Genomic DNA, 24,204 nt, shown 5'->3' on the forward strand with positions numbered 1-24,204 from the left:
AAAAAATTATTAAATTTGTAAAATGTGACTAGTCGTAATTAATTCTCTTGCCGTTAATTAAAAATAAGGAACTATTTGGAAGAGGTAATTCAAAAGTCTATAAAAATTTATCATTATCATCAATATTATTGATATTATTATGACCGTCAAATGTTTTTCAATGTCTTTTGTTTCTAAAGTATTCTCAAATTGTTCAAGGCTATTGACGTCGTTTGAGTTTAATTTTGGATGATTCATTTTATTAATTTTGAATGTTTTTTTTGAGTTTCGAAACTTTTTTCTTATGTTTTGAATTTTTTATTTTAAATTTTTTTCAATAATTTTAGATATTTTTTGCTTAATTTTTGGATTTTTTTATATTATTTAAATATTTCGTTTTGTTAATTTTTTTAATAATTTTAGTTTTTTTTTTGCTTAGTTTTTGAATTTTTTCGATGTTTTTGAATGTTTTGTTTTGTTAAATTTTAAAAATTTTAAAATAATTTTATATTTAGAATTTGAATATTCCTATTCATTTAAATTTTAAGATATTTTTTATTATGATAATTTAAATTTATGTTTCTTACAAAAAAAAATGGTTAATTAGCTACAGTTTACACCTCACGGGATTGTAAGAAAAAAGAACTAACGCCTTCACCATATTGATAGTTCCAACAAAAGTAAAATATAACAACAATTAGCCAAAAAGTATACATATATACATACATACATAAGAAAAAAGAACTAACGCCTTCACCATATTTATAGTTCCAACAAAAGTAAAATATAACAACAATTAGCCAAAAGGTATACATATATACATACATATATATATAAGAAAATGGAACAATGAAATCACTGTATTGTATGATATGGCCAATTTGAGGTGACTCGGTAGAAAATAAAAATATTCATTATGAAATTTGTTGAAATAAATATAAGAAAATAGAATAATGAAATTACTGTTCATCCTCTTTCTTCTCTAATTTTTTCGAACCATATGAACCCTAAGACAGGGTAGAAAAAAATTCTTCCAAAATGGTTGATGCTGGAAGAGATTGCGGAATTCAGGAGTAGAGTGAAGAATTTTTTATTAAGACACGATTAAATATGGCAGACACACGTGTCAAACGAGTGTCAATGAGTATCGTATCTAAAATGTGTCCGACACGTGGACACGAAAACTCAACAAAGTGTCCGTACTTTGTAGCCTAACTATTAAATTGGCATCTAATAAGAAAAGGATCACATACTTTTTAAGTCTGGCTTTTCTTTTTCAACGTAAACACGCATTATTAGTTTTAAAGAAAGATAGCAAGCTCAAATAATGTGAAAGAAAAAGAAGGGGAAAAAGAATTCTAAGGTTGGTTCCTACTATTGTTTTAAATAATATAAAAAAAACCTCTCTACATTATAGTTCATAAAATGCGACCTCTTTCAAAGATCAAACACACCACATTGATAAAAGTAAAGAAAATGTATGAACAGCTGTACCTTAACTTCTTACTAAAGGCTTTCGTTCATAACTCTATTAATATGGCAGTCTGATATTTCGAGAGTTTTCTTGCTTGAATAAGCATCAGGAAATCTTTATTTTACCTGCTTTAATTTAGGAACCTTGAAATATGCACTAATGCAATTTTAACTAAACACACGAATTGGTACGTGACTACAGATTTGTCGAATTTTATACAGATTGATGGATGTATATTCGCGGCTGAATTGAAAGGAAGGTGAAGGGGGCGATTCATTCACTAAATCAAATATCTATTTTCAACATAACATTACAATTATACAGACAAACCAATAATTGAATATCAATAGTGACTGCTACAATACTTCTGCTTTAAGCGACCAATCACGGCTGCACAATGCTCAGAAATAAATACATTAATTTGTATATCTACGACGGATCAACCAAAGGTCTGAAATGAAACGCCATAAAAACAAGTAAACAACTATTGGAATGTTCGTCACAATTCTCGGACAATAAATAACATAACCTAATCGAGTAGAGCGATTCATGTCCCATTGAATTGTCATACATATGAAAAACCAATTTACTTTCTGCTTCCTATAGTATCATGTCTCTTATCGACAACAAAAAACAACAAAAACAGACAAAAGAAAAAAATACACTAACACAAACTAGGGGAGAGTTAAACATTTTCTTTATTAATTTTTAAGGGGGTAGTAAAAAACAAATTAGTCACCAGTCAACCAAACTAGCAGAAGGGGTTATTTATACAGTTGGTCACCACGATTTTTTGTTTCATTTCAATGTGTAATTTTCAAGAAGTTATAATTTGTTGGAAAAAAAAATCTAGGTGACTAACCGTCTTTTAGCCAAGGTATAGCCAACAACCCATCTTTACTCCCTCCACAAAAAAGAAAGATCATATTTTGTTAGTTGGTTTTCACGTGTGTGTGTTTCTCTTTATTTATTTAGTTTATGTTGATTACATATTGGTTACAAAACTGATAGTCATGTAGTATGATTCTTGTCAAAAAGAGCACCGAATGAAATTAGGCAAATATCTGTTACAACAAATACACAATATCATGGCAAGAAAGTATAGCTATTTCATCTCTATGTACAATTCAATCTCGTACATGGACTGGCGCCAATCCAATATTAAATGATGAAGATGATATAGAATTCATTTGCATATAAAGTTAAACAAAATCTAGTGATGGTATTACCTCAAATTAGTGTTACACAAAAATGCAAAGTGAAAAAGGTTAAAATCATCCCTACATCCTCCAATGTTAGCCTTCCAACATAACCAGTTGAGTTGCTACTTTACAATATCTTTTACGGAACAGCATCAGTTCCAAATTTTTGCACCATGAAGTCATCCAGCTGCCCTAATTTGGGGCATCTGATTTACTCAAGCCACTCGTTGGTAAAGACCGTATACATTGAAGAATATTTTGATATCTCGATGGAGCCTGACATGTTGCGGAAATGTTAAGAAATGTAAATTAAATCACCATTTTTAAAGGAATTTTAAAACTGTAGTTCCAAATGATAAGTTACCTATTCCGTGCTTGGGCGGTGGTTATATCAAATTTCGAAAATGCTTCTAAAATTTGTGAGTGAAATTTGACGACAACTTGCCTAAAAGATAGAAATTTTCAGCGGTGAAAGAATTCATATGTTAGCTTTATAGTTGTCACTCTTTCTTGAGTTAAGAAATCAGGAACACTTTCCTTTGCAGCCTGAAAAATAATACAAAAGCAATATGTTAGCAAACTTGTATATGGTTAAGGGAAGAGAAATAGAAAGTATGGGTATTTTGGAGAAGTGAGAATGAGATAGCCATATGAGTGAGTATAAGAGGGAGAATGAGAATGAGAATGAGAATGAGTATATGGTCATTCAAAGATTTTGTACCTAGGACAGATCCATAGGAGAATGGAAGCCTCTTGAAATACTGCCCTTCTTCTACCTTCCTTTCATGAATAATACTATCTTGAGAAATACGGTGATGTCACACTAATATCATTCTATTTCTCCTTGAATCTATACCTTTGTCACTACCTATACTATTCTATTCCTTTCTTTTATCAACATGGTAGATCAGATGGTAGATAGATGGTGCACGAAATTGTGTATGCCAATATTAATAGACTATTTCTCACAGCTTCGCACAACTAACCAGCAAGTGCATTGGGTCATCCAAATAATACCTTACGTGAGTAAGGGTCGAATCCCACGGAGATTGTTGACTTGAAGCAAGCTATGGTTATCTTATCATTCTTAGTCAGGATATAATATCAATAATAATTTTTAGTTTCAATTGTAAAAAGTAAAAGAGCATGAAATAAATACTTATTATGCAGTAATGGAGAATATGTTGGAGTTTTAGAGATGTTTTGTCCTCTGAATTTCAGCTTTTTCCTTATCCTCCTCTTCACACACGCAAGGCTCCTTCCATGGCAAGTTGTATGTAGGGCGTCACCGTTGTCAATGGCTACTTCTCATCCTCTCAGTAAAAATGGTCCAAATGCTTTGTCACAGCACGGCTAATCATCTGTTGGTTCTCGATCATGTCGGAATAGAATCTATTGATTCTTTTGCATTTGTCATCACGCCCAACAATCGTGAGTTTGAAGCTCGTCACAGCCATTCAATCCTTGAATCATACTCGGAATACCACAGACAAGGTTTAGACTTTCCGGATCCTCAAGAGTGGCCGCCAAAATGTTCTAGCTTATACCACGAAGATTCTAATTAAGGAATCTAAGAGATACTCATTCAATCTAATGTAGAATGAAGGTGGTTTTCAGGCACACGTTCATGGATTGAGGAAGGTGATGAGTGTCACGAATCATCACCTTCTTCATAGTGAAGCGCGAATGAACATCTTAGATAGGAACAAGCGTGTTTGAATGGAAAACAGAAATAATTGCATTGATTCATTGAGACGTTGCAGAGCTCCTCACCCCCAACAATGGAGTTTAGAGACTCATGCCGTCAAAAGGTACAAAGTTCAGATCTAAAAATGTCATGAGATACAAAATAAGTCTCTAAAAGTTGTTTAAATACTAAACTAGTAACCTAGGTTTACAGAAAATGAGTAAACTAAGATGGATAGTGCAGAAATCCACTTCTGGGGCCCACTTGGTGTGTGCTGGGACTGAGACTTAAGATTTTCACGTGCCTAGGCTGTTTCTGGAGTTGAACGCCAGGTTGTAACCTGTTTCTGGCATTGAACTCTAACTTGCAACCTGTTTCTGGCGCTGAACGCCAAACTGCAACATGGAACTGGCGTTGAACGCCAGTTTACGTTGTCTATCTTCGTGCAAAGTATAGACTATTATATATTGCTGGAAAGCCCTGGATGTATATTTTCTAACCCAATTGAGAGCGCGCCAATTGGACTCCTATAGCTCCAAAAAATTCATTCCGAGTGCAGGGAGGTCAGAATCTAACAACATCAGTAGTCCTTTTTCAGCTTGAATCAGATTTTTGCTCAGTTCCCTCAATTTCAGCCAGAAAATACCTGAAATCACAGAAAAACACAAAAACTCATAGTAAAGTCCAGAAATATGATTTTTACCTAAAAACTAATAAAAATCTTCTAAAAACTAACTAAAACATACTAAAATCTACATGAAATTACCCCCCAAAAAGCGTATAAAATATCCGCTCATCACAACACCAAACATAAACTGTTACTTGTCCTCAAGCAACTAGATAAATAAAATAGGATAAAAAGAAATCAAGAAGCAATAGTATCTTAGAGTTTTAAGTGAAGCTCAGATTCTAATTAGATGAGCGGGACTATTAGCTTTTTGCTTCCGAACAGTTTTGGCATCTCACTTTATCCTTTGAAATTCAGAATGATTGGCATCCATAGGAACTCAGACTTCAGATAGTATTATTGATTCTCCTAGTTTAGTATGTTGATTCTTGAACACAGCTACTTTATGAGTCTTGGCCGTGGCCCTAAGCACTTTGTTTTCCAGTATTACCACCGGATACATAAATGCCACAGACACATAACTGGGTGAACCTTTTTATATTGTGACTTAACTTTGCTCAAGTCCCCAATTAGAGGTGTCCAGAGTTCTTAAGCACACTCTTTTACTATGGATCACGACTTTAACCACTCAGTCTCAAGCTTTTCACTTGGACCTGCATGCCCAAGCACATGGTTAGGGACAACTTGATTTAGCCACTTAGACCTGGATTTATTTCCTTGGGCCCTCCTATCCATTGATGCTCAAAGCCTTGGATCCTTTTCACCCTTGCCTTTTGGTTTAAAGGGCTATTGGCTTTTTCTACCTCTTTTGCTTTTTTTTCTTTCTTCTTTTTTTTCACTGCTTTTTCTTGCTTCTAGAATCAATTTTATGATTTTTCAGATCAGCAATAATATTTCTCTTGTTCATCATTCTTTCAGGAGCCAACAATTTTAACATTCATAAAATTCAATATAAAAAATATGCACTGTTCAAGCATTCATTCAGAAGACAATAAGTATTGCACCACATATAAATAATTAGAATTTTTCTTATTAAGAACTCGAAAAAAATATTGTCTCTTTATTCTAAAAATCTACTATTTTATTCATGTTTGATGATGAGTAAAATAAAGTATAGCTTAATTGGAGATAAAATCAAAATAGATATACTAATTACTACTACTCATATATAACTTCTAAGGTAAATTCCTAATAAGAACAATTATCACAGAGTTAAGGCTAAGATTAGAACTCAACAACCTTTAGTTTGGAAGATGATGGGTGCGCCTTCAACCTGTGGGGTGTCTGATCTTTCAAGAGACAGCTTATGGCGCTTCAGTTTCTATATCTCCGGATATTCGTCTTCTTTCAGATCAAATTTAACTTCCGGGATCACTGATCTCAGACCCATTATTTTGTGGTAATGGTCTGCATGATCTTTGGTTAAGAACTTCTCTTGATTCCAAAGTGGTTTTGGAACATTCTCTTTCTTGCCTCTTGAAGTGGTTTGTTTTCCCTTAGGTGCCATGATCTTGATGAGTTTTAGCTCAGTGATCATGGAAAAACACACCAAACTTAGAGGTTTGTTTGTCCTCAAGTAAAAGAGAGGAAAGGAGAGGAATAAAAGGAGAGGCAATTTCGAAAATTCAAAAGATATGATGAGATTTTGAAAAAATTTGAGAAAAAATTAAAAAGATTTGACAAGAATTCAAAAAGATAGATGAGTTTTGGAAAAGATTTGAAAAGAGATTGAAGAAGAATGAAGAAATATTTTTAGGATTAAGAATTTTTGCATTTTGAAGTTGAAAGTTGAGAATTTGTAACATGTTTATGCAAGAAATCATGAATTGAAACAGGAAAAATGAAAAAATTTTAGTTGAAAACGAATTCACCTTCTCCCCATAATCCTGGCGTTAAACGCCCAAACACTGCATGTTTTGGGCGCTTAACGCCCATTTGTAGCTTCTCCTTGGCGTTTAATGCCCAGCTGTTGCTTCTAGCTGGCGCTAAACGCCAGGAATTCCTTTGTCACTGGGCATTTTTCTGAACGCCCAAGACGCTGTAAATCTGGCGTTCAACGCCCAGAAAGTGCTTCTTTCTGGCGTTTAACACCCAGAAGATGCTTCTTTCTGGCGTTTAATGCCCAGATTGCTATCTCTACTAGCGTTGAACGCCCAGTAGATGCTTCTTTTGGGCGTTCAACGCCCAAAACAGCTCTTACTGGCTTTTTCGCACCAGTAAGCTTCCTTTTTACTGTTTTATCCTCTGAATCCTTCTGTAACTTTGTGAACTCAAGAAATTGCTATTTTACCTTGAAGATAATTGACATAAACCTGTAAAAATAAATTAATTAACAATTAAGCTTTGTTAATGGCTGGGTTGCCTCCCAGCAAGCACTTCTTTATTGTCTTTAGCTGGACTATTACTGAGCTTTAATCAAGTCTCAGTTTTGAGCATTCTTGCTCAAAATTGCTTTCAGGATAATGTTTGACTCTCTGTCCATTAACAATAAATTTTTTGTTAGAATCATTATCCTGAAGCTCCACGTATCCATACAGTGACACACTTGTAATCACATATGGACCTCTCCACCGGGATTTCAATTTTCCGGGGAATAATCTGAGCCTAGAATTAAATAGCAGAACTTTCTGCCCTGGCTCAAAGACTCTGGATGACAGTTTCTTATCATGCCATATTTTTGCTTTCTCTTTGTAAATTTTTTCATTTTCGAAAGCATTGAGTCTGAATTCCTCTAGCTCATTTAACTGGACCAATCGTTTTTCTCCAGCTAACTTGGCATCAAGGTTTAGGAATCTGGTTGCCCAATAGGCCTTATGTTCCAGTTCCACTGGCAAGTGACAGGCTTTTCTATACACCAGCTGGTATGGAGAAGTTCCTATAGGTGTCTTGAATGCTGTTCTGTATGCCCACAGAGCATCATCCAAGCTTCTTGCCCAATCCCCTCTACGGTTAATCACAGTTCGTTCCAGGATTCTTTTAAGTTCTCTATTAGAGACTTCAGCTTGCCCATTTGTCTGTGGATGATATAGAGTAGCTATCCTGTGGCTAACTCCATATCGAACCAAAGCAGAGTAAACCTGTTTATTGCAGAAATTAGTGCCCCCATCACTGATTAGTACTCTAAGGATACCAAATCTACTGAAGACGTGTTTCTGGAGGAATTTCAGCACTGTCTTAGTATCATTAGTGGGTGTTGCAATAGCTTCCACCCATTTGGATACATAATCCACTGTAACCAAAATATAAGTGTTTGAGTATGATGGTGGGAAAGGTCCCACGAAGTCAATACCCCATACATCAAACAACTCAATCTCCAAGATCCCTTATTGAGGCATGGCATAACTGTGAGGCAGATTTCTAGATCTTTGGAAACTGTCACAATTAAGTACAAACACTCGAGAGTCTTTATAGAGAGTAGGCCAGTAGAAGCCACATTGGAGGACTCTTGTAGCTGTTCGCTCACTTCCAAAATGTCCTCCATACTGTGATCCATGGCAGTGCTAGAGGATCTTCTGTGCTTCTTCTTTAGGCACACATCTATGGATTACTCCGTCTGCACATCTCTTGAAGAGATATGGTTCATCCCAAAGATAGTACTTTGCATCCGTGATCAATTTCTTTGTTTGCTGCCTACTGTACTCTTTGGGTGTGAATCTTACTGCCTTGTAGTTTGCAATGTCTGCAAACCATGGCACTTCCTGGATGGCAAAGAGGTGCTCATCCGAAAAGTTTTCAGAGATTTTAGTAAGAGGGAGGGACGCCCCTTCTATTGGTTCTATTCGGGACAGATGATCTGCTACTTGGTTCTCTGTCCCTTTTCTGTCTCTTATTTCTATATCAAACTCCTGCAGAAACAACACCCATCTGATGAGTCTGAGTTTTGAATCCTGCTTTGTGAGTAGATATTTAAGAGCAGCATGGTCAGTGTACACAATCACTTTTGATCATACTAAATAAGATCTGAACTTGTCAATGGTGTAAACCACTGCAAGTAACTCTTTTTCTGTGGTTGTGTAGTTCTTCTGTGCGTCATTTAAAACACGACTGGCATAGTAAATGACGTGCAGAAGCTTGTCATGCCTTTGTCCCAACATTGCACCAATGGCATGGTCACTGGCATCACACATCACTTCAAATGGTAGTGTCCAGTCTGGTGCAGAGATGACTGGTGTTATGACCAGCTTACCTTTCAGAGTCTCAAACGCTTGCAGACACTCCTTATAAAAGATAAATGGCATGTCAGCAGCTAGCAGATTACTCAGAGGTTTGGCGATTTTTGAAAAATCTTTTATAAACCTCCTAAGGATAATTCCTTCAGTCACCATAAAGTGACATTTCTCCCAGTTTAAAACCAGATTAGTCTCTTGGCATCTCTTTAGAACAAGTGCTAGATGGTCAAGACAGGAGCTGAATGAGTCTCCAAACACTGAAAAGTCATCCATGAAGACTTCCAGAAATTTTTCCACCATATCAGAGAAAATAGAGAGCATGCATCTTTGAAAGGTTGCTGGTGCATTGCACAGACCAAATGGCATCCTTCTGTATGCAAATACTCCAGATGGGCATGTGAATGTTGTTTTCTCTTGATCCTGGGGATCTACTACAATTTGATTATAACCTGAATATCCATCCAGGAAGCAGTAGTATTCATGACCTGCTAGTCTTTCTAGCATCTGGTCTATGAATGGTAAAGGAAAATGATCCTTTCTGGTAACTGTATTGAGCCTTCTGTAATCAATACACATACGCCACCCTGTAACTGTCCTTGTAGGAACCAGTTCATTTTTTTCATTATGAACCACTGTTGTAGGAACCAGTTCATTTTTTATTATGAACCACTGTCATGCCACCCTTCTTAGGGACGACTTGAACAGGGCTTACCCAGGGGCTATCAGAAATGGGATAAATAATCACAACCTCTAGTAATTTAGTGACCTCCTTCTGCACCACCTCCTTCATGGCTGAATTCAGCCGCCTCTGTTGGACGTCAATAAGGGTTCGGCCAGTTGCTAGGAACGGTCTTCCTAGAATGAGAGTTGCACTCTTGTGATCCTCCATTTCCAGCACCACACAGTCAGTGGGAAAGGCAAATGGCCCAACCTTAACAATCATGTCTTCAATCATGCTTGATGGGTGTTTAATGGAACCATCAGTAAGTTGGAGACATATCCGGATTGGTTTGACTTCATCAGTCAATCCAAGCTTTTTGATAGTAGATGCAGGTATTAGGTTGATACTTGCCCCAAGATCACATAGAGCTTGCTTGGTACAAGTACCTTCTAATGTGCATGGTATCATAAAGCTTCCGGGATCTTTAAGCTTCTTAGGTAAGCTTTTCAGAATGACTGCACTGCATTCTTCAGTGAGGTAAACTTTTTCAGTTTCCCTCTAATCCTTTTTATGACTTAAGATCTCTTTCATGAACTTAGCATAAGAGGGTATTTGCTCAAGTGCTTCTGCAAACAGAATCTTTATTTCAAGAGTCCTGAGATAGTCTGCAAAACGAGTAAATTGCTTATCCTGTTCCGCTTGACAGAGATTTTTAGGATAAGGCATTTTGGTTTTGTATTCATCAACCTTAGTTGCTACAGGTTTATTACCTACAGCCGTGGGTTGAGAAGTCTTTTTAGAGGAGTTGCTATCAGCACTTGTATGTGTCTGATCCCACATTGGTGTTTGAATACCAGGGGTGGAAGCTGGAGTGGCGTTACACGCCAACTCCTTATCTATTTCTGGCGTCTGAACGCCAGAACTAGGCTTCCTTTGGGCGTTCAATGCCAGTTCCTTGCTTGTTTCTGGCGTTGGACGCCAGGACTGAGCATGGGTTGGGCGTTCAATGCCAGCTTTTCACCCATTATCTGGCGTTTGAGCGCCAGAATTATTCCTCTCTGGGCTTTGACTGTCCTCAGAGGAATTTTTGGTAGCAGTCTGTTCATTTCTTGGCTTCCTACTACCTTGAAGTGGGGTATTTAATGTTTTTTCACTTCTTAATTGAAGTGCTTGGCATTCTTCTGTTATTTGTTTTGATAACTGCTGTTCTGTTTGCTTCAACTGCACTTCCATATTCATATTAGCCATTCTTGTTTCTTGCAATATTTCCTTGAATTCGGCTAGCTGTTTTGTTAGAAAATATAATTGCTGATTGAATTCAGTAGCTTGTTCTACAGGACTGAGTTCAGCAGTTACTATTTTAGCCTCTTCGTTGATGGAAGGTTCACTGCTTAGGTACAGATGCTGATTTCTAGCAACTGTATCAATAAGCTCTTGAGCTTCTTCTATTGTCTTTCTCATGTGTATAGATCCACTAGCTGAGTGGTCTAGAGAAGTCTGAGCTCTCTCTGCAAACCCATAATAGAAGATGTCTAACTGCACCCACTCTGAAAATATTTCACAGGGGCATTTTCTTAGTATATCTCTGTATCTCTCCCATGCATCATAAAAGGATTCATTATCTCCTTGTTTGAAGCCTTGGATGCTCAGCCTTAGCTGTGTCATCCGTTTTGGAGGAAAATAATGATTCAGAAATTTTTCTGACAGCTGTTTCTATGTCTTTATGTTGTCCTTAGGTTGGTTATTTAACCACCTCTTAGCTTAGTCTTTTACAGCAAATAGAAACAGTAACAATCTGTAAACATCCTGATCTACTTTCTTATCATGTACTGTGTCAGCAATTTGTAAAAACTGTGCCAAAAATTCTGTAAGTTCTTCCTGTGGAAGACCGGAATACTGGCAACTTTGCTGCACCATGATAATGAGTTGAGGGTTCAACTCAAAACTACTAACTCCAATAGAGAGTATACATATACTAGTCCCATATGAAGCAGTAGTGGGGTTAGCATATGACCCCAGAGTCCTTCTGGACTGTTCATTTACACTTAAGTCCATAATGGAGAAAGGGAGATGATGTGAATTTATTCTATTTATTTTATTATATATAAAAATTTTGAAATAATAAAATAAAATAAAATAAAATAAAATAAAATAAAGACGATAATAAAATTAAAAATAAAATAAAATAAAATAAAATAAAAAAAGAATTTAAAAATATTTTATGAAGATTTTCGAAAAAGTGAGGATAGAGAAAGTGGTTAGGATATTTTCGAAAAAGATATAATTTTTTTTAAAAAATCTTAAAAGAATAAAATTTGAAAAATTTTGAAATTGAAATCTGAATTTTTTATATAAAAAAAATTCGAAAATATGGCTTAAAAATAGTTAGAAAATATATTCTTTTGAATTTTGAATTTTATGATGAAAGAGAAAAACACACAAAAGACACAAGATTTAAAAATTTTTAGATCTAATGCTCCTTGTTTTCGAAAATTTTGGAGGAAAAATACTAAGGAACACCAAACTTAAAAATTTTAAGATCAAAACACAAGAAAGACTTAAGAACACCTTGAAAAATCACAAGAACAACAAGAACAAAAGAAAGAACACCAAACTTAAAATTTTTAGAAAACTAAAATAAATTTTCGAAAATTAAAGAAAATTAACAAGAAAACACCAAACTTAAAGTTTGGCACAAGATTCAATCAAAAAAAAATTATTTTTGAAAAATATTTTAAAAAGAAGATACCAAATTACCAAGAACATAAACCAATGCTCTAGCCAATTGAGCTATAAATGTAACGTGTTTTAAAGAGGTATTTTTAATAAATGAAAATAAAAATTTTTGAAAACTAATATTTTGAACTTGCACAAGAAAAACACGAAAAATACACAAAATAGGAAAAACCAAAGATCAAACAAGAAAATTTGACAAGAACAATTTAAAGATCAAGAAAAAATAAAGAACATGCAATTCAAAAATTAAAAGACAAAAAAGAGCATGCAATTGACACCAAATTTAAAACATGACACTAAATTCACAGAAAAACTAAAAGTTAATAAAGAAAACTAATATTTTTGAAAAAAAAATTTTAGAAGGGATAATAAAAGATGTAATTCTAGTAAAAAAAAGATATTTTTTTTTTAATCTAAGCAACAAGATTCACCGTCAGTTGTTCAAACTCAAACAATCCCTCGGCAACGGCACCAAAAACTTGGTGCACGAAATTGTGTATGCCAATATTAATAGACTATTTCTCACAGCTTCGCACAACTAACCAGCAAGTGCACTGGGTCGTCCAAGTAATACCTTACGTGAGTAAGGGTCGAATCCCACAGAGATTGTTGACTTGAAGCACGCTATGGTTATCTTATTATTCTTAGTCAGGATATAATATCAATAATAATTTTTAGTTTCAATTGTAAAAAGTAAAAGAGTATGAAATAAATACTTATTATGCAGTAATGGAGAATATGTTGGAGTTTTGGAGATGTTTTGTCCTCTGAATTTCAGTTTTTTCCTTATCCTCCTCTTCACACACGCAAGGCTCCTTCCATGGCAAGTTGTATGTAGGTCGTCACCGTTGTCAATGGCTACTTCCCACGACAATTTCTCACAGCTTCGCACAACTAACCAGCAAGTGCACTGGGTCGTCCAAATAATACCTTACGTGAGTAAGGGTCGAATCCCACGGAGATTGTTGACTTGAAGCAAGCTATGGTTATCTTATTATTCTTAGTCAGGATATAATATCAATAATAATTTTTAGTTTCAATTGTAAAAAGTAAAAGAGACAAGTTGTATGTAGGGCGTCACCGTTGTCAATGGCTACTTCCCATCCTCTCAGTAAAAATGGTCCAAATGCTTTGTCACAGCATGGCTAATCATCTGTTGGTTCTCGATCATGTCAGAATAGAATCTATTGATTCTTTTGCGTTTGTCATCACGCCCAGCAATCGTGAGTTTGAAGCTCGTCACAGCCATTCAATCCTTGAATCATACTCGGAATACCACAGACAAGGTTTAGACTTTCCGGATCCTCAAGAGTGGCCGCCAAAATGTTCTAGCTTATACCACGAAGATTCTAATTAAGGAATCTAAGAGATACTCATTCAATCTAATGTAGAATGAAGGTGGTTGTCAGGCACACGTTCATGGATTGAGGAAGGTGATGAGTGTCACGAATCATCACCTTCTTCATAGTGAAGCGCGAATGAACATCTTAGATAGGAACAAGCGTGTTTGAATGGAAAACAGAAATAATTGCATTGATTCATTGAGACGTTGCAGAGCTCCTCACCCCCAACAATGGAGTTTAGAGACTCATGCCGTCAAAATGTACAAAGTTCATATCTAAAAATGTCATGAGATACAAAATAAGTCTCTAAAAGTTGTTTAAATACTAAACTAGTAATCTAGGTTTACAGAAAATGAGTAAACTAAGATGGATAGTGCAAAAATTCACTTCTGGGGCCCACTTGGTGTGTGCTGAGGGTGAGACTTAAGCTTTTCACGTGCCTGGGTTGTTTCTGGAGTTGAACGCCAGGTTATAACCTGTTTCTGGCGTTGAACTCCAACTTGCAACCTGTTTCTGGCGCGGAACGCCAGACTGCAACATGGAACTAGAGTTGAACGCCAGTTTACGTTGTCTATCTTCGTGCAAATTATGGACTATTATATATTGCTGGAAAGTCCTGGATGTCTACTTTCCAACCCAATTTAGAGTGCGCCAATTGGACTCCTGTAGCTCCAAAAAATCCATTCCGAGTGTAGGGAGGTCAGAATCCAACAACATCAGCAGTCCTTTTTCAGCCTGAATCAGATTTTTGATCAGTTTCCTCAATTTCAGCCAGAAAATACCTGAAATCACAAAAAAACACACAAACTCATAGTAAAGTCTAGAAATATAATTTTTGCCTAAAAACTAATAAAAATCTACTAAAAACTAACTAAAACATACTAAAATCTACATGAAATTACCCCCAAAAAGCGTATAAAATATCCGCTAATCAATAGACCTGTGGTTAGGGGTAGAAGGAAAATTGTGTCAAGAAATTTAATCCTAAATGGACTAACTACAGACATGATACATCACATAGCAAAATGAAGTCATTTAATTTATATAATCGACCCCACCAAATGATACAAGACTTTGTTGTTGTTGTACCAAGTTCTTACACAAGGTTGTCAATTAGTTATAACACTACTGCCACAATAACAGCTATTTGACAACCTTGTACATAATGTCATAAATAAATCATATAAAATAATACAATTACAAATCCAAAATCTGTAACAACACAATAGTCGCAATACATGTAGATGAACCTTTACATAACAGAACAAAATAATATGAAGATATGAAAACAAATTAAGAAAAGACGGTAATAAAGATACAACATAAAATGTTATCAAAAACAAATTAAGATGGGAATTGATACTAATGCCCACCACTGCGCTATGTGTGGTCATTATATCATGCCTTTGGGATGTGCTTCAATAATTCTTTCTGCCTAGTAAAATGGTTCAAGAAGTTACCAAAAGGAATTCTTGTGGATAGACAATATTGTAAGTACAAGGGGTTAATTGTTTCTAGACTCAAGCAAGCAAGTCAAGAAACAATTATTAAGAACCCAAGCATTTGCATAAATCCATAAGTGGTGTGAAATGGTTAGTTGCTCCTAAAGTTGTCATATTCTTGGCAAGAGATTTCTGAGGTTCTTACCTGAAGATAGCTTGAACATCATCTTTATGCAAAGTACGAGACAGAACACGTTGGAGGTATCTAACTTCCTAAGAAAGGGGGAAAATGGTTCAAATAAGACTGTGTTTAGACCAAGTTAAATTATGATATACTCAATTTTACATCACCCTATGCCATCAAATAAATCCAAAGTATAACCTACAAGCACATGAATTTGCTATTTGTTCTGGATTTATCTTTCTAGATGTCTCAAAAGTTCAGCAGATTCAACCAGTAACACAATTCTGTTGGACAATAGCTTCCTTCTTTTTCCTTTTAATAAATAAAAAATTCTTTAAAAAAAGAATCACAACCAAATAAAATCTTAATAGCAAAAATTCCAAAGCAATTCCAGCCCAAGTTCATTTGTGCAAAGCAGCTATGTTTTTGCAAATTCTTCAACAATCTTGAGAAGTCTATTATTCATTAAACATATTATCTCCACATTAACATTTTCAACACAAACATATTATCACTATTTTTCTTTGACCTCCACACACTAGAGAATAATAAAGATCTTTTTGTTTGCATATTCACGCCTCCACCATTAACCCTTTTCATGCTCCAAGAAAATTTTCAGAGAACTGATCTTACAATAATAAATTAATAATTGAAAATTTCAAGGTTTTGAAAATTGGACCAGATATTAAGCCAGACAAGCCACAAAGAACTAGTTTAATGATGTATTACTTCAACCAGAGTGAAATACTTTTATTATTATTATTTGTAAGCTTGGCCAACCAAAGTATATGTTTAGCCATCATTTATAAAAGCGAAGTAGTTCACCATTTGTTAGGTTTGGCCAATTACTAGTTTTCAGCATGCAGATTAACCAGAAGATATACCGAGAGAGAGAGGTACAAAAATCAGATGCAAAGTGCAATCACTCAAATTAATTACATCGTATTTACCTTTGTAAGGGACTTAGCAAACTGACTAGGCTAGGGATAAGTATCCTCAGGTCTATTCCAACTCTCAACAATTTGAGGCAACCCACGCAAACGGACCCGTAATCTCTCTCGCATTATCTGAACTAATTTGGAATGTATTTCGTCTCTCTGAACTTTATAATCCTGGATGGATAAAAAGGAAAAAAAACCACATAAAATGGAAAATCAATGTGTAAGAAGCCACAAAGAAATAGTAAGAAAATTGTATTATAAACACTTATAGCTGGATCTCAGCTACAAGGGAAGGAAATTAAGAAAATTAGGCAACAAGCAGAGGGCAGATAGAGCACTATAGCAGCTCTGCTCACCCAAGCCAATTTCCCAGAAACGACCTATTTAAAATCCCAATTCTCATTCTATATATGTTTCTTCCTATTGACCTCATTCACATCCTCTGTACAGACTCTCTCTCTCTGCCATCCTTTATTCCCACCCTGCTCAATCCGTTAAGCACTGGCCCCACCTACCTGTCCTTTTACTACACCTGAATTAATGCATAAATTATCCCTGTACTTCTTTTGTTACAAAATATTATTAACAGTTCTTCAAGTTTTCTTGCAAAATATTATTTAATAGAGTTACTTTTTTAAATGGACACTTGTTTGATACCAAATAACACTTTTTGAAACCAGAGTACAGGAAAATTATCACCAGACTCAAAGAATTGCTTAAGCATAAACTTTCATCAACATGCAGCAACAAATGAAACCATTTGCAACAATGAAACTCATTCAAAAATGTAGTAGATAAGCAGTGATTGAATAAAGACTAAGCATGTGCCTGAGCAACTCAATCAATCTCCAAAAGCAAAAATGCTTTTCTAGTCTCCAGTATTTTCAGAAAAAGAATATGCCGAATTTCTTATGCCAGAAATGAAGAACAGAGACCATATCAGAACACAAACTATTTAATAAAATCTTTTGAAACCAACATATTAGGGAAATTTTCATTAAAAACAATAGTTAAGTGCATCCATTAGTACCAGGAATAATAGCATGGGTAAAACTAATGACTTGACTTGCCAATGCCAGATGTTTCGAAGTGGAGGACTTCAAACCAGACACCTGCACACAAATTAGAAAAATTAAGAGCCTAAAAAACGACAAGACTAACAAGAAAATGAAATGGAATGAAGACAGTCAATCAGAAAGATAAACACTTAATCAAGAAGAAGTGAAGAAACAAAAATTCTAGGGACTGTTCTAACATTGACATAATTGGAGTAGCACATACTCATCATTCAGTTAAACAAAATGATATCCAACATTAGACACCCAAAAGTTCTAACACCCAAAAGTCTTACAGTTTTTCCAGTGTAAAAGACAATACAAAAGCTGAAACAGTGAAAGTATATGCACCCATAGGTAAGTTGATTAATGAACAAGTTGAATCCTGAAACCTAGTTCAAGTTTTGCAAGGGAAGCATGTGTATTTATGCTTGTAGATAAAAGGCAGGAGAACACTATGAGGATAAAATAAGTTGGTTTAGAACAATTGTCCGTGTAAGACAACAACCTGTAGTCAAATCTGACAGAACCATGCACGAATTGTCAGTCAGGTATCTTAGAGAGCTTTCCCTCGATAATCAGTTTGGTCCCTGAGTTTTTAAACATAAATGAAATTGCTACTTTGGCCAATCTAGTTAACAAAATACTTATATGTGCAATTAACTGCCATTGTGGCAATCTAAGAGCTAGTCGACATTGCACTAAAGGTATGAGACTCAATTTGGTCCTTTGAAGTACTAAATCGAATCATGCATAAGTATAAAATTTAGTCCACGGTGAGACCAAAAGAAATCCCTTAAGAGACGAAATTGAGCTCAACGCCTTTAGTGCTTTCGTGTTATATGAGCTAGCTGTTAAACTACCACAGTGGCAGCTAACTAGGTAAGCATTCAATTAATTAGATTGGTGACAGAACGATCAACTTGATTCACACTCACTTATAGAACTTAGGAATCAAACTGACTATGTTTAAAATTGACAGATCAAACTGATTCTTGAGTGAAAACTCAGAGACCGAATTGATTCTTATCACTAGTGAGGAAGTGTGAGTAAGAAACTGAAGAAGTTAAAGTGAGATACAGTTGGAATCTTGAAGTCAAATCAAGATCTGAAGCTATAATCTAAAACATTTTGAATGAGTTAGGGTTTGAAAACAAGCTATAGAGTTTGTACACGTGCTGTGAAAATAACCAAATGCTATCTTATCTCACATCTCCCAATTGGTGCAAGAATTGGGAAAGCAAACTGCTGAATACAGTTAAAATATAGTAATATATCTAAAAGGTAATAACAGTTCAGAGAACAATATTAGTACTACCTGCATAGCACTAGCCCCAAGCACAAGTTGACAAGTTCATGTGTTGAAAAGTTTCAAAATTTCTACCACACGACGTACAACTTCTGAAGAAAGTGGCGGCAACAAATTGTTCATATCAATGTACTCTGACAGCATCTTCAGCAATATTAAGCCACTGGAACTAGAGCAAGCAAATTAATGTAATTTAATCGACAAGCTGGCATACAAATCAAAAAGACTAAACAAATCATAAAAGTAGAGGTGGACCATGCATATAGGCAACATCAAAGTAAGAGTGAACACATACAACTATAGAAGTATATTGAAACAATTAAATAATCAAGTGTACATGGAAATGCTTATTCTGGGAGAACTGCAAGAAGGAAAAAAGGGAAGGGAAGGAGTACAAAATGGAGAAGTAAAAACATAACTAACCAGTTTACCATGTGATAACCAACACCTTTGTAGTAAAGAGCCTGAGATGCAGATCTTTTATGGTCTTTCTCTGTATTTTTTACATTGTGCTGATGAAATTTTACTATTAGCTCTATTGAATTGCCTGGGCTTTAGCGTTATCTACTTCAGTAGTAGGTGATTCAGTGGACTTAGTCTGCTCCTCGGGTTGTTCAGCATTTGACTGTCCAGTTTCCGACATTGGCAGAACATCATTGTAACTAGTTGAATTAACATCGTCAGTTTCACTAAAGCTCTCAGAATGCAATGCATCAGATGAAAAAACCACTTTGATAATGGATTGAAATTCATCAGGAATATCTATCTCTACCCATGTTTCTTGGTCAAACACTGCCCTAATTTTGTCATCTGATTGCAAAGAAGCAACTATTAGAAGCAAGTAGAAACTGAAAAGATTCATGATAAAACATGAGAGTAACGGAGTTAAAACTAACCCGGGATTCATGCTGGAAATCAACAAAGGCTTTGGCCTGAGACTGCAGTGTCCCACGGGATGCTGTATCCCAATCTTCCACCAACCTGTTAAATTGAGCATGGGAATTACAGGATGGATATAAATAACAATTTCTAAATAACATAATTTCTGATCTTAAGCTTCAAACCGGTAGGAAAATAAGTACTTTTCTGTAGCAGTAATGAACCCCTAGGTGATGTTATATATCTTCTGAAACTCCTGCAATTTCAGCCTTGGATGGAGAACAGCACGGACCACAAGAAGCTTTGCCCATCTTCCATGAGCAGTATCACATGCTGCAAATACAACTTCTGCGTTTTCTCGCAATACATCAGCTCTATTTAGGACAAAATTCTTGAGAACCTCAGACAAATTACACAGCAAATGAAATACAATATCTAATTCCATCTTCTTCTTTTTTATGTCAACAAGTGTAAGAAGTAGCCAGTGAATTCCACATCATGTTCTCTTTTCAGAGGATATTCATTAAGTGCCATAAGGAACAGCAAAAAGAAATTCAGCAGTTAATCAAGAGTCTTGAGGCACCTGAGCACCTCTAAGACAACTAAATGATTAATAAAAGGAATAACATGAAGATAAAAACATTTGAGATCAAAGAGCATACTGATGTTATTGTTATGGCAATCAAAGCAATTGTTATTGCACATAAATAACATGGTGCACACTCAATTTAGCTAAAAAATTCCAATGCCAGCATAACATTTTTAATTATAGAATGCACTTTGATATCACGAATCTTGAGCAATATAGATCACAACTTGCTTACTTGCACACAAAAAAACAACTAAGCTTTATCCCACCAGATGAGCTAGCTACGCGGATCAAAAGGCTCATAGTGCTATATCATAAATCATATTTATGTTTGAACCATTGATAAATTTTTACATATTTCCTTTAATAATCTCCACTATAGTTTCTTAATTCTCCCTCAATATCTAGCTTTAGGACTACTCTCCATCTGAACCACTCTCCTTGATAGAGCCTCTAAAGGCCTCCTCCAAACCTGCGCAAGCCTAGTATGACGAGTACTGGGTTTACCCTAAAGGATAGTATTGCTGGTACTGAGTAAAAGGAAACAAATTGTTCTCACAATGTACAATCTATGCCACTAATTGAATATTGGGTGGAGGCGATTCGGATATTCTTAATTAATGGCACAAAACAAGTATGGCAAGATTAAGACTTTGCAAAGGTCTAAATTTAATAATTTTTTTAGACTGATTTCCTCCGATCTATGCTAACACTAGAAAAAGTTTGTCTTCCAAGGGTGGTCCTCTCTTCGTCTTAATAAAAAGTTTCGTTCAATCTATTGAATTATGAAATTCAGGTGCCTCTGAATTTCCAAATAGCACCTCAATCTGCAACTTAAATGGACTGGAAAAAGGACCTTAGAAAAGAAAAGATTTTTCAACAAGCCTATAACATCAAGAGACCAGATTAACCTGAAATTTTTTGACATGTTTGCAAAGCTTGCAGCATCAATAATTATCAAAATAAATCATTTAAAAAATATTTATCGAAATAAATATTTTTTTTATCTCTCTTATTTCGTTTACACTGTAGACAATATAATTTTGTATGTATTTTCTTTACACCGTAAACGAGATAAGACAGGTGGATGCGATACGTGAAACGAGATATACACGTATCTCGTTTATAGAGTTAAGTACTGTTTTCGTCCCTAAGGTTTGGGTGAAATCAAAATCGTCCCCGACCTTTTTTTATTATTAAAATCATCCTCAACGTTACAAGTTATAAAATTGTCTTTTTTTCTTCAATTATATTTTTTGACCAAATTACCCTTCATTATTAATAAAAATAATATTAATAAAAAAGCAAAACCCCACCCGACCACACCCACCCCTCTTCTCTTTCCTCTTCTCACTCTTCTCTAATCCCCTTCCAGCTTCTCACTCTTCTTCATTTTACCAGGCAGGCAGAACATAGCAAAAGGTAGAAGCAAGAAATTAAATTAACAGCAATATAGCCATCACCTCTTCCCCTTCGCACCACCTCACTCTCCCTTTCCTCAGCACCATCACCACTGCCACCATAGCCATTCATTACTCACAATACTTTTTTTCCACCAACAACAATAGTCCCAAAATAAATTAACAACAACATTTACAAAATAAATCAACACAAAATTCAGATTAAATAATAATTCAATAATCATCAATTACAATTTCAATTTTCAGATCCAAAAATAGCAAAACAATAGAAACTAAAAAAATTAAAAAATCACAGAAGCAAGATTTGGTAAAAAAATAAAATTGAAATAGAAAATGACGATTTTATAACGTTTTGTAACGTTGAGGATAATTTTAATAACAAAAAAAGGTAGGGGACGATTTTGATTTTAGCTTGGGACGAAAACAGTACTTAACCCCTCGTTTATACGGTAAACGAGATACATGTATTTTTAAAAAAAAATTAAAATAATAAAAATTATTAATAATATCAATAATCCAAACTTTTAGCATGCAATTAGTAGATGAGATTAAAATATATATCTTTGATCAATCAGTACTAAAAAAGAGTACATAAAAAATTTAAGATTAAATTGTGATCGAATTGGATTGATTTAAATTTTAAAAATAAAAATGAGAGATAACCATTTCAATTATCTTTCCACTGTCCCCATCAACCTGTCTTGATAATTGGCAAACAGTTATTTTTATTTTTAAAATTTAAATCAATCCAATTCGATCGTAATTTAATTTTAAATTTTTTATTTACTCTTTTGAATACTAATTGATTAAACATATTCATTTTAATCTCATCTACCAACTTTTTTATGTACTGATTGCATGTTAAAAGTTTGGATTATTATATTATTAATAATTTTTATTATTTTCAATTTTTTTTAAAAATACATGTATCTTGTTTAAACGAGATATACACGTATCGCATCTACCTATCTTATCTCGTTTACACTGTAAATGAAATACATGCAAAATTATCTCGTTCACAGTATAAACGAGATAAGAGAGAATTATTTATTTCAATAAATATTTTTTAAATTATTTATTTCGTTAATTATTACATTTATTTAATTTATAAAAATAAAAAAATCCGTTGAATCCATCGAGCTGCATCCACCTAGTGGGTATTGTTATGATGACTTTAAGAAATGATTGACACTATTATACCATTATCACTAATAATTTAAGTCTCAAGTGAAAATTGGCAGGAAAAAAATACTTTAGTTTTTTAATTATAATTTTACAATTTGTAATTCAGTAATTATATTTTGTGGCTTATGATTAAAATTCATAATTATTATAAAAGTTTGTGATTTCTATTTTATGATATAAAAACCTCATTATATTAAATGTTATTTTTATTTGTTCTATTTCTCTTATATACTTTTTTTTACTTATATTTTTCATCATAATAGATAAAAAGAAAATATATATTAAATATTAATTGATATTAATTTTATTAAAATTTAAAGCAAACATTTTTCTACTTAACTATCTAAACATAATTTATATTAAATGTTCTAAACTTTAAACTACATTTATTAAAATATTTTCTATTTACGAAATCTATTATCTGTAATTCCAAAGAACTAATATTTAATAACCCTAACTAGACAAGGATCTTGAATTTATAAATAACACATCTTTTTAACAGGGTCCTACCAAATGAGAGACATAATCTTATCAAAAATTGGAATTACCTAGCAGACCTGTTTAATTTTATGAAGAAAAGTGGGGGACAAGATATCAACTAAAACACAGCAAAATACATCAGCTGACGAGAAGTAAGTCAGGCAGTAATAACAAAGCAATTCAATCTCATAAATGTGGCAACCAAATTAAAACAACCACAATATATGAACACAAGCGTGCGGCCCTAATCCCAAGTAATAAGGAAAAATATCAAGTCACAACCAAATATACCAACAGACCTCAAAAACTGAACAATGCCAAAGCAAGCTTACAAGTTACATCCGTTTAATAAATAATTTAAACCAAACAAGAAGATACTATTTCAATTTGCAAAGCTAATTTTGCAGTCAAGGAGTCCATATCTATTTGTGGATCATTGTACATGTGTTCTAGCAATAACAGCAATAGATCATAAATCCACATAAATTGTTCAGTTAAAGTAATATAAATTATTAAATGTAAACATATCAGAATATGCAAGAATTCTAGGGTAGAATGTAGATGAGTGAAACAGGTCAAGTAATACTTACCTCTACTATCATGAAAATAGCACTAAGGAGATGCACAAAGTATAACATATAACATTCTACCACACAGAATTTTACGCCTAAGACATAAATTAAAGGTGACGAGGCACTACAACCTCTAAAAATAAAAATACATAAATAGATATATATGAAGAATGGTTTAAGTAGGAGCCTTGGAAGAAAGGATGATCAAAACAAGACTGAAAACGCGTCACACTTAAAAAGCGATTAGATAGAAGACTTGTACAGAAAA

General features: G+C 34.3%; 2 long non-coding RNA genes across 10 annotated transcripts; both read right to left on the reverse strand.

Moving 5' to 3' along the window:
- Window positions 1-2,505: 2,505 nt before the first annotated feature.
- LOC127744884 (uncharacterized) lies at window positions 2,506-3,572 on the reverse strand. The gene is made up of 3 exons (XR_008006167.1): window positions 3,377-3,572; window positions 3,020-3,201; window positions 2,506-2,931 (listed from the first exon to the last, which is right to left on the reverse strand). It is a non-coding gene; the product is annotated as an uncharacterized LOC127744884 (long non-coding RNA).
- A 1,306-nt stretch (window positions 3,573-4,878) lies between these two features.
- On the reverse strand, window positions 4,879-21,229 carry LOC107484951 (uncharacterized). Of its 9 annotated transcripts, none has more exons than XR_008006159.1 (8): window positions 19,893-20,291; window positions 19,707-19,791; window positions 19,234-19,620; window positions 18,820-18,979; window positions 17,477-17,558; window positions 16,456-16,617; window positions 15,527-15,594; window positions 4,879-4,988 (listed from the first exon to the last, which is right to left on the reverse strand). It is a non-coding gene; the product is annotated as an uncharacterized LOC107484951 (long non-coding RNA). The 9 variants fall into 9 exon arrangements; XR_008006158.1 differs by lacking the exon at window positions 4,879-4,988 and adding an exon at window positions 14,136-14,661; XR_008006157.1 differs by lacking the exon at window positions 4,879-4,988 and adding an exon at window positions 21,190-21,229 and having other exon boundaries at window positions 14,704-15,594; window positions 19,893-20,037.
- Between the last annotated feature and the right edge of the window lie 2,975 nt (window positions 21,230-24,204).

The sequence above is a fragment of the Arachis duranensis genome, chromosome 1 (assembly GCF_000817695.3).
Source record: "Arachis duranensis cultivar V14167 chromosome 1, aradu.V14167.gnm2.J7QH, whole genome shotgun sequence".
NCBI lineage: Eukaryota > Viridiplantae > Streptophyta > Magnoliopsida > Fabales > Fabaceae > Arachis > Arachis duranensis.